We start from the raw sequence: 12,129 nt of genomic DNA on the forward strand, positions 1-12,129 counted from the left end.
AGTTCCAGTTATGAAGACGCAAACACATGTGCGTCCACCGTCAACATGTCCTCTTTCAGATCCGCCATGAATAGGCCGGATATTCCATTCCTAAGTATGAAAGGCCACCGGCTTTATATGGTTCACTTATGCCATTTTACAGTCCAGGCAAGTAGGCCCTGATTCTGTCATCAAGCTTTTCTTGCCTTCTGCCTCTGAAAGCTCCAGTCTGAGCCTGCATCTGTGACCATGAACTTTGTCTCATTCCCTGCGCGGCTCACGATGCCTGACATCAGCCTGTTGCCTGCCAAAAACTGTATTTCACCTTCGAAATTATCTGCTCCGCTCCCTGCCCAATGCATTCCTGTCTAGTAGTTTAAGTAAACATTCTTCCAGCTACCGAGCAAAGGCCCGGCTTCTCTGTCTTTATGCAAGTAATTCATAGCCCTATTATTATGGAAGACTTCTGCCCTCGCATCTAGTGTAGACACTTAGACGCTTGTACACGCACTAACAGTCAGTATAGTCAGTATAGAATAAGATTCTACTCTAAAAGACCTCTCTTTTGGATAACATAGTTCTTTAAACATAGGATGTTAGATATGATTTGGGATTAGGTTGACTTGACCCTCCAGACATCTGTCGCCACATGTAGAGCTAAATGTCAAGTCCCCTTCACCCCCTAGTTGCACGTCAATCACACGTCATGCTGCTGCGCGCGCATTTCTGCCAAGTATTTCTGCTGACATTGCGAAATTCTTTCATGGAACCACCCTATTATGACATCACACCTGATGACGTTCTTTAGTTACACCCAGTTACACCCACTTTTGCTACGCATGTATGTTTTATCTTCACTATCAATTGTTACGCCTCCTGCATTTGCTTCACTGTAATGCCTATTGTATAAAAGTGATTACTTATCAATAAAGTATGTACTTCACTTCCTGAACCTCCGTGGTGATGGAACTTGGAGTCAACGATTCGAATCGTCCATTGGAATAAAGCCCATTCCGAACCTCTAATACCACGGATTTTGCCTCTTATTTACTGAGCTATTTTTATTATGTTTCTGTATCAAATTAAGTCCCGGTAATTAAATTATTTACCACAGGAATGGCGCCCGAACAGGGACACTTTCTCATCTCACGCGCCGGCGGTGCGTTGCAGGCCCGGTCTCCTGCCACAACTGGACGGACAACAACGCGTACCAGCAGGATTTCCTGTATCTCCCTCCGGTCAAGCGGGGGCGACTGAGGCTGCGATCAACACCCAGACGAGGCGGTGAGAAGTGCGAAGTATCCCGACCAGAGCCTAGCTGAGAGAGCAAGATCCGAGGTATACAGAGGCCCACCAAGTTCCGAAGTTCCGAAGTTCCGAGGTTTTCGATGTTCCGAAGTGTCCGAAGTTTTCGAGTCGAGTCCAGTCCAGTCCAGTTCAGTTCCGTTCCGAGGCCTTCCGTTCCGAGCTACCCGGTGAGTACCATTACTGGGGAGGCGTTCTGACGTGCACATAGGTTGTGCCGGTCAAGACGGGTTTGGGTACACAAATCCGGTCTGCACTGTTTTAGCAGTGTATCTGTACTGTTTAGCAGTATATCTAGTATATCAAGTATATAAATTCAGAATAATTCAGTTAATGCCGAGTATTATGTTTAGTGATTAAGTTTCCTTAGATCGTCATCATCATTGTTGCTCATTTAAATGTTAAATGTTAAATGTGTTAATACGTCCTGCATATTGTGGTATGAATGACTGTTCATTATTGTGTTTATTGTATTAAGTTTGTTCAAGATCAAGTATCAGATCAGTTCTCAATATGGCGCTCTTTTCGAAATTAAGACAGATCACAACTAGAAAAGGGGTACTCGAAGAAGCTGTTCCTATTCCTCCTAGGGACACTCCAGGGTACTTCATGTATCATAAACACGGCTTAGACGCTATATTATTTCTTGATTTATGGGTAGACTACACCAAGGAATTACCAGAAAGTCAGAGGTGGCCCGCAGCTGGGACCTGGGATGCAGAGTGCATCATGAAAGTAGAGGAAGAGTTATGGAAAAGGAAAGCCAGACAGTCACAGAAAGACGCCGTTGAGTTATGGCGTAAAGAATCTCATAGACGTACAGAAAAAGCACTCCGACAGGAGGAGAAAAATAAGGAGAATTCAAATAAAGTCCGAGAAAATCTATTAATTGAAGAAGGTACACGAGTGAAATCAGAACAAGTAGACAGACAAAGAAATGCCCTTATGAATGGTATGTATCCCCTCCTGGCCGAGGGATTACCTAAGGCTACTCCGGAGATACCAAAAGACTTGCCACCCCCATTGTTCCCAATAAAAATGCATCCTAAGGGGCATCCTAGAACAGCAGAAGATGTTTTCCTTTCCTCATATTTAGATGACGCAGCTCCCGAGTATGCTAACCCCGCCCCACATAGACCGTCTGCCGGGGAGGTTCAACGCCAAGATCCTGTATCTGTATCTCTACAGCAACAAATCCTGACACAAGTTCCGGCAAGCACATCTGTTTCCACATCTGTTCCTACAGCTACTTCTACAGCTGTGTCCACACCTATAGTTGCTGTATCGCGTTCAACGAATCCTTTCACGCCCGATACCCCAGATGGGGCTACCGGAGGTGCTACCAACATTTTTTCTATGCCACCCAGAATAAATAAACTTACCTTTCAAGAATCAGCACATCCACGTACCCCCAAACTTATAAATTCCCGCACGCTTAAGGAACTTCTTGTAGATTGTAGATATGACCCTGTGCCCGGCAAAGAGGACGAAATGATCCTGGCATCATTACGTATCAGACGAGCTGCGGTGTATTTAGGGAAGTTACCAGGAATGACTGTGCATCTAGATAATATATACCATTTTGTCCAAACAGGGCGAGATTCTGAATGTATTAACAGAGCTATGGAATACCAGAAAGTGGAGATACAGGGGGAACTGTTACGTTTCGTCATAAATTGTGTGATCAGAAATCAAGACCGACCGGGGGTAGATCCGGAAACAATGGAAACTCTTACCAGATGGAGCCAGAATATATCAGAAGGGAGACATGATAGGCAAAAATGTATAATAGCCATGTGCCGAAAGATTCGTAAAGAAATAGAACGCCTACACGAAGAGAGATTAGCGGTAGACCAGTTCGAACAAAGCGAGGAGGAGGAAGGATCAGGACTGCCCACAGGACAGTCAGAAACCATAGCCTATGTAGGTAGAGGAAGATCTTGTAATAGTACTAGATGTTTTTCTGACCCGATACGTCCGATATGTCCAGATAATAACAGGAATTTCCAAACACCTATAATAAATATAAGGTCCCCCGAGCATTCGTTCCAAGCCGCTGACAAATTACTCCGAGAACGAAGGGGTTATCATTTACTCGATTCTATGGATGAACAAGAATTAGCCAGGTCAGCCGTTCATTGGGTTGACAGTCCCGGAAAATATGGTGATGATACAGTAGCACACACATTTTTGAACCTCACCCCAGATGAACAGCGTTTAGCTGGGATTTATATGATTCAACAACTCCTTATACAATATAAAAGCCAACATTCAGATCCTGGTCCCTTACCTGATATATTGACTGAATTACTCACGAATAGATGGAGAGGTTCAGGTACTAAGTTAATTAGAGAAATACTAGAATCAAGAAAGCAGTACATTCTTTTTGTATGCCCAGAACATGTCTCACTGCCCATCAAGGAAAGAACGACGTATTACATGGACAGACAGAATCCCTTACGAGAAGTACACCCAATAAAAGGCGAGGACAATGAGTTTAAACGTGTATTTGTATATACGCCCATATCGAAAATAGAATTGTTAGAAATGAAGAAAGTGGTACCCAGTCATGACAAAGACCCAGCGGGTTTCCACCAAGAAATTAAAGACATGTTACTCATGGGAGAGTATACCTATCCCGACATTATGACAATATTAAAGGTATTAATGCCTGCTGGCATTTATGAAAAACTTAAGGAAAAAGAGTGGGAGGTGGGAGACCAAAAGATAGACTGGACAGCATTAGAAGCAGAAGAAAAGGCCCGAACTGCAGGAGCAGGGCTTGGGGATAAAACTAAAGCACTACCAGGTTTACTAGTACAGGTACTGCCACGTTTATTAACTACGAAAAAGGAAGACTGGGGTGCAATCTCAGCCTGTAAACAAAAGCAAGATGAAGACACTAGTGATTTCTATGCCCGATTTGAAAAATGTTTTGGTATAAATAGTGGCATAAAAGCAAGTAGCGAATCATACCCACATCTGTTTGTGACAAAATTAGTTGAAAATTCCTTGCCCCAAGTGAAGAATAGAGTATTAAAATTCGAGAGTACCTGGCAAGGTAACACCCCATCACAAATGTTACAAATGTTACAGTATCATCACAATAGAATTAGAGAGGAACAAGAACATGAACAAAGACGCATGAAAGACACAAAAATGAAAATGCTAGTCTCCCAGACAGTTCCAGCTGAAGGTCATAAAAAGGGTACGACACAGTCCGGTGATTCAGCAGGACCTGTAAAAGGGACATGCAACTATTGTAAACAGCCAGGACATTACATACACGATTGCCCAGTCCTGAAGCGTAATATTGCCACAGGTAAAACACAGGAAAGACCACGGCCACCTAGACAGGATCAGAATGAACAAGGAGCCCCGCAGCATGCACAGTCCATGCCAGCTCCACAACAGTCTATACAGTTTGTGCCAGCTGCACCAGCGCTGCCTGTTGCTGCCACACAAACCACGACACGACAGCTGTACCAGACCGCACAGTACGACTATCCTGATTATCAACGATACGCATGAACCAGCCTAGAGAGGGAAGTTGACTTACCCCTTATCGAGGTCCCAGTAGACCAAGAAGGACCTTATGTACATAGTGAATTATTAGGCCAAGATAGAAAATTTTTACTTGATACAGGGGCAAGTCGAACAACCATAAAACGTAGTGAAGTTCCAGGGGCACCCCTCTCAGGCTCACAGAATATTTCCCTTGGTTTTTCAGGAAAACCTATTGTTAATGAAGTATCACAGCCTCTTCCACTTACGATAGGACCCTTGACCCGAACTACAGATTTATTGCTTACTAAATCATGTCCAGAAAACTTGTTAGGTATAAAAACACTGAAAGCTCTAGGAGCTATAATATGTTGTTCTCCGGAAGGAGTAAGATTGTTTTTACGTGATTTCAAAGGTCACTATGTGTCTCGAGACATGGATCCCCGACTGCAGACTTTACCTACACATTTATGGGCACAAGGCCCTACTGATGTTGGTTGCATGAATATTACACCATATCGAGTTACACTAAAGGCAGGAGTGGTACTACCACGAATGCGACAATACAAGTTACCACCAGATGCTGTAGTGGCTTTACTGCAAATCATTGACGAGCTCATTGCCCAAGGAGTGGTTGTGGAAACAGACTCCAATGTATGTAATTCCCCGATAATTCCGATTCTTAAACGAACAGATCCAAAGGCCCCGCCAGTATATCGATTGGTTATTGATCTGCGCGAATTGAACAAATGCATTGTGCCACAATTCCCTGTGGTCCCAGATATCTCGTCATTACTGACAGCTATTGATTCCGAAGCAACATTCTTTACTGTAATTGATCTCAAAAATGCCTTTTTCAGCGTCCCAATAGATCCGGAAAGCCAATACTTGTTCGGATTTAGTTTAAATGGACGTAGCTTTAAATTCACACGCGCACCTCAAGGATTTACAGAAAGCCCCAGCATCTATAGCCAAGCACTGAAACGAGAACTCGACAGTATCCACATGCCAGTCAACACTGCCCTGCTTCAATATGTCGATGATCTGCTGATCACCGCTAGAAGCGAACCTGAATGTGAGAAAGCATCACTGACAGTTTTACAATTTCTAGCCGAAAAGGGGCACAAGGTGTCCCCTTCTAAGCTGCAATTCTGTGTCCAGCGAGTTGTTTATCTTGGACACTCGCTGTCCAAGGAGGGAAGGCAGCTTACACCCGACCGCATTCAGTTAATAGCTAACATGCCAATACCCAAGACACAAAAGGAGGTGCGGGCTTTCATAGGCCTCACTTCATATTGTAGGCAGTGGATCCCTCAGTATGCATTTCTAGCAAAACCACTCATTCAATTGACAACACAGGAGGCAGCCACATCGACTGTTCTCCCTTGGACTCAGGAACATGCACAAGCTTTTGAAAGCCTAAAGAAAGCCTTATGCCAAGCACCTGTTTTAGCAACACCATGTTACAATAAACAGTTTACACTCTTTGTTACAGAGCGCGAAGGTACTGCCTTGTCAGTACTCACACAGGAACAAGCAGGATCACACAAACCATGTGCTTATTTTTCTAGTACATTAGATCCCGTAGCTCAGGCTTTGCCTGCATGCCTAAAATCAGTGGCAGCGACAGCTTTAGCAATCAGACAAAGCGATGCCATAGTGTTAGGACATCCATTGACAGTTCAAGTACCACATGCAGTAGAGGTTCTTGTGAATCGAATGCAAACACAACATTTGACTATAGCGCGACTTACAGGGTATGAATTAACATTGTTTCAGCCACATATAGAAATCAGACGTTGTAACACATTGAATCCTGCCACACTTTTACCTGTAATCGGAACAGACCCACTAGCTCATGATTGTATTGAAGTTATTACAATCACGACGAAACCCAGACAAGACTTGACAGATGTCCCATTGTCAGACCCAGACCTGACGTTGTATGTAGATGGTTCATGTATGAGAACAAGTACAGGAGAGTTAGTGGCCGCTTACGCAGTCACAACAGACACTGAAATCATTGAAACAAATTGCATAAATACCTTGTCAGCTCAAGCCGCAGAGCTCATCGCTCTGACACAAGCCTGTATTCAAGCCACAAATAAAAAAGTCAACATATACACTGATTCACGTTATGCATTCGGAGTTGTACATGACTTCGGCGTGCTGTGGCGAGAGAGAGGTTATTTAACTTCTCACGGTGCACACATTCAGCACGGACCCCTCATTCATGCCTTATTAGATGCAATACATCTACCCACTGCAATATCAATTATGAAATGTAAAGCTCATACGAAAGTTACTGATATCATTTCTCAAGGCAATGATCTGGCTGACAGAACAGCTAAACAGACTGCTCAAACTCAAACATCCGACATGACAAAGACAATAGTCCCGACGCCAACACATTGTATGACGGTTAAAGATCCCACTCTTGACGTAATTGACATACAGACACATGCTACACCAGACGAAATAAAGAAATGGACTGAATTAGGAGGGATCCAAACGGATCAAGGATGGATGACGAAGGAAAAATCTGTGTGGTTCCTTCCTGATTCAATGGTCCAAGTCATTATTAACACTGTACATAGTCCAGCGCATCTAGGAGAAAAAGCTATGCTAGACAGCATTCAACACATTTGGTTCAACAAACATTTACGAGCAGCAGCCAAACAAAAAGTTCGTACCTGTATGATCTGTTGTCAGTTTAACCCAGGAAAAAGCATTCCCGTAGAACAGGGTGGATTTCAGCCTCCTGATCACCCTTTTGAAGTCCTCCAGATGGATTATATCCAGATGGAACGATGTCGAGGATTCAAATATGTTCTCGTAGTTGTCTGTGCTCTCTCCCGTTGGACAGAGGCATACCCGGTTTCAGATTACACTGCCCCGACTACTGCCAAACAGTTGGTTCGAGAATTCTTCCCACGATACGGTTTACCACGTGTTGTCTACTCAGATAACGGCCAGCCGTTTTCATCCGAACTAATGAAACACGTTTCACTTTTGTTAGGCTATCAGTGGAAATTCCACAGTGTCCGACACCCCGAGGCAGCAGGTCTCGTGGAAAGACATAATCAGACCCTGAAAATTAGATTGTCCAAAATATGCAGGGAGAAAGGTGTCGACTGGGTAGTAGCGTTACCAGTTGCACTCTTTTACATGAGAATGGTAGCACACTCTCGAACAGGGCTATCCCCGTATGAGGTGATCTTTGGCAGACCACCAAATATGTGGGGGACGCCTATACCACGCAAAATAACTGATATTGACTGTAATATGCTGACAGATTACTTGGCTTCCTTGATGTCTGCACTACAATCTTGTCGTTCACAGGTAGCTGCAGCTTTTCCTGACAACACTGAGGTGAAACCCCATGACGTAGTTCCGGGGGATCTGGTTTTAGTGAGGAACTTTGATCGGAAGACTCAGCTGGATCCTAGGTGGAAGTCGCCGCAATTGGTCTTGCTTACCACAAGGACAGCCGTGAAGATCGAAGGCAGAAAAGGCTGGGTACATTCAAGTCATATCAAGAAATTTCATGGACTACCATCGGATGTAAATACCACACCTCGTGTGTCTTCACCCATTGACTCAAAACTTCCTTTGGTTGAATCAAGTAATCACGAACAATACAAACTAAAACTTAGGTCTAACCAGTCAGACAATTTGATTGTTTAAGTCCTCTCCAAGGTGAAGCGGTTGAATTTGTCTCTGACATGTATCCCTTAGACCTGAATAGAGAAAAAACCCGAAAAATGTTGAAACGACATGCGTACTGTAAATCACTGCGTAGTTATTGCACAGTGACGTTATTAATTTTGTTTTTCTTAAGTCTTTTAATAATTACTGCAAGTATATTGTTGCACATATATTATCCTATTTCTAGACATGTTTATAATGTTACTGCTGAACATTCTTTTAGTGAATTACCTCCGCATGAGTTGTCTTATAGATTTGCGCTGCGCAATAACACGTTTATTAGTATGTTACATCATTCCCATCAGGATAGCAATGCTACAAATTGTTGGATATGTGGCCGACTCCCTCCCTATCAGAATTATAAAGGAATTCTACCTCTCTTTCCATACCCGTTCACACACAACGGCTCCTGTGGAGCATGGTTTAGTTTAATTAATTCCCTAGATTCGAATTCTGCAGTTTATCAAGACAACTGGGTATGGGGAAATTTGAACTTAGTTTTACTTAAAGTCTGCTACCCTAACAAGGAGGGACTTCCCAAAAGAACAGGAACTGATCTAGAAAATGAAGTGTATGGATTAGGTAATTTTACGCTTAATCTTATGATCCTAAATGTCGAATCCGAAGCTACTCCAATTTTGCCCGCCATGTCAATATTTCCAGTAAAAGGTGAATTATGTGTAAGAAAGAATGGTTCCATACATATGGGCCATAGTAGATGCACCACTGTAATAGAATTTAGTGATCAAGGCAAGTCTACATTTAGAGCTTCCCGCCATTCCTATTTCATATGTGGTCAGACGGCATATGTACGTTTGCCTCTAGATTGGGATGGTACCTGCTACATCGGATTCCTTTTGCCACCTGTTTTCCTAGCTCCTCCTGATTATCACAGAAATACTCATTTAGTACACAATAGAGAAAGGAGAGATCTCCCAATAGTCGATTACACTGAAACAGCATGGGAAAAATACACAGATTTCAATAAAGGTCTCTTTCCCTATATAGGTACCGTTACTAATAGTAAGCTGATACGTAGATTAACTAGAACCCTTGAAGCAGTAGTGAACGAAACTATTTCCGCCTTAGGCAATTTAACAGAAGAGCAGTCTGCTATGCGGATTGTTGTGCTTCAAAATCGTCTTGTCCTTGACGTCATCCTGGCCGATAGGGGCGGAGCTTGTAGGGTCATCGGATCAAGTTGTTGCATTTTCATACCAGAAAATTCGCCATCTGTATATAAAGCCATAACTCGCCTTCATAAGATTGTAAGCCAGATACACCAGAATCCAGGCACCTGGACTTGGTCCGGTTGGTTTTGGAGTGTATTATCTACCTTTGGATGGAAGGTCCTATCTTTCCTAGGTATTGGATTTCTCATACTATTCAGTTGCTGTCTATGTCTACAATGTGGACCAGCGATCTGTGGTCTGTGTGCCACATCGTGTATTCCACCACCAAGATTTCATTCATCCCAGAAGAAAAAAGAAGAACAAATGATGCTATATGAACAGATCAACGGATTGATGAAGATTGATATCTCTTAACGGGCAAGTAGGGGACAAGGAGGGAATGTGGAAATATGGATTTTTCTGATCAGTTATGTCCCCTATCTTGGACCCCAACGGTTTCATGTATGAATCACAAGTACATGTATGTTCCCTCCAGTTCCAGTTATGAAGACGCAAACACATGTGCGTCCACCGTCAACATGTCCTCTTTCAGATCCGCCATGAATAGGCCGGATATTCCATTCCTAAGTATGAAAGGCCACCGGCTTTATATGGTTCACTTATGCCATTTTACAGTCCAGGCAAGTAGGCCCTGATTCTGTCATCAAGCTTTTCTTGCCTTCTGCCTCTGAAAGCTCCAGTCTGAGCCTGCATCTGTGACCATGAACTTTGTCTCATTCCCTGCGCGGCTCACGATGCCTGACATCAGCCTGTTGCCTGCCAAAAACTGTATTTCACCTTCGAAATTATCTGCTCCGCTCCCTGCCCAATGCATTCCTGTCTAGTAGTTTAAGTAAACATTCTTCCAGCTACCGAGCAAAGGCCCGGCTTCTCTGTCTTTATGCAAGTAATTCATAGCCCTATTATTATGGAAGACTTCTGCCCTCGCATCTAGTGTAGACACTTAGACGCTTGTACACGCACTAACAGTCAGTATAGTCAGTATAGAATAAGATTCTACTCTAAGAGACCTCTCTTTTGGATAACATAGTTCTTTAAACATAGGATGTTAGATATGATTTGGGATTAGGTTGACTTGACCCTCCAGACATCTGTCGCCACATGTAGAGCTAAATGTCAAGTCCCCTTCACCCCCTAGTTGCACGTCAATCACACGTCATGCTGCTGCGCGCGCATTTCTGCCAAGTATTTCTGCTGACATTGCGAAATTCTTTCATGGAACCACCCTATTATGACATCACACCTGATGACGTTCTTTAGTTACACCCAGTTACGCCCACTTTTGCTACGCATGTATGTTTTATCTTCACTATCAATTGTTACGCCTCCTGCATTTGCTTCACTGTAATGCCTATTGTATAAAAGTGATTACTTATCAATAAAGTATGTACTTCACTTCCTGAACCTCCGTGGTGATGGAACTTGGAGTCAACGATTCGAATCGTCCATTGGAATAAAGCCCATTCCGAACCTCTAATACCACGGATTTTGCCTCTTATTTACTGAGCTATTTTTATTATGTTTCTGTATCAAATTAAGTCCCGGTAATTAAATTATTTACCACATTAGTGTGATCAATGCTTCCAAAACATGAGCGGGATAGAAGCAGGACAAGCTTTCCTTCTTCACACAATTGGTGCCGCAGACCATCAGCAGTACAATCATGCATACAGATGTGTTGAAGTATGGATGGGTTTTGTGGGTGATTGTTCTTCGGTGCTAATGTAAATGTGGATGGATGTGTGTAAATGACCGTGATGCCGATGCTCCTATTGTACACATGCTGAACTTTAGAAAGGAGCTACAGACTTTAAAGGTATGTACCTCTAGCTACTAGGCAATTAAGCATGATACATCTCTGTAACGCAGAAACACTGTTACTAACTCTCATTAAGAACACTGACATTGCACAGTGACTTGAGCTTGTTTTATGTACACTTAGGAATCTTCCCCAAGAGAAGATTATGCAATGACAAACATGATGTCTTTGATATGACACTGTGACCTGGCCACTACTAGCTGTGAGGCAGGCACATAACATAAAGAATAGCAGTGAGCCATCTCAGAATGATATATAACATGTTGTGTACATGTAGGTTCCAGTTTTAAGGTGACTCCAGCAATTGTGTTATCCATGGGTCCTGATTTAGCAGAACATTCATAATTTATAGGACTTCAGAATATTCCAACATGAAGCATCGTTGAGTGACAGTCCACGCAACCCCTAAGCGAAGCTGATGGCGCAATGATGGGGGTTTTGAAGACCCAACTTTGCATGATGATGCTATGTCTGACACTTATCATATGCATGAGGAAATTCAGAGGAAAACTAAGGCTGCAGCTGAGAACACATAACTGAAGAGCTGATTTCAGTTGCTGAAACACAATGTATCAAGTGTCCAACACCACACTCAAGGCCTGGCCGAGGCTTGAAAGTCCA

Source organism: Triturus cristatus, chromosome 6 (genome assembly GCF_964204655.1).
Source record: "Triturus cristatus chromosome 6, aTriCri1.1, whole genome shotgun sequence".
NCBI lineage: Eukaryota > Metazoa > Chordata > Amphibia > Caudata > Salamandridae > Triturus > Triturus cristatus.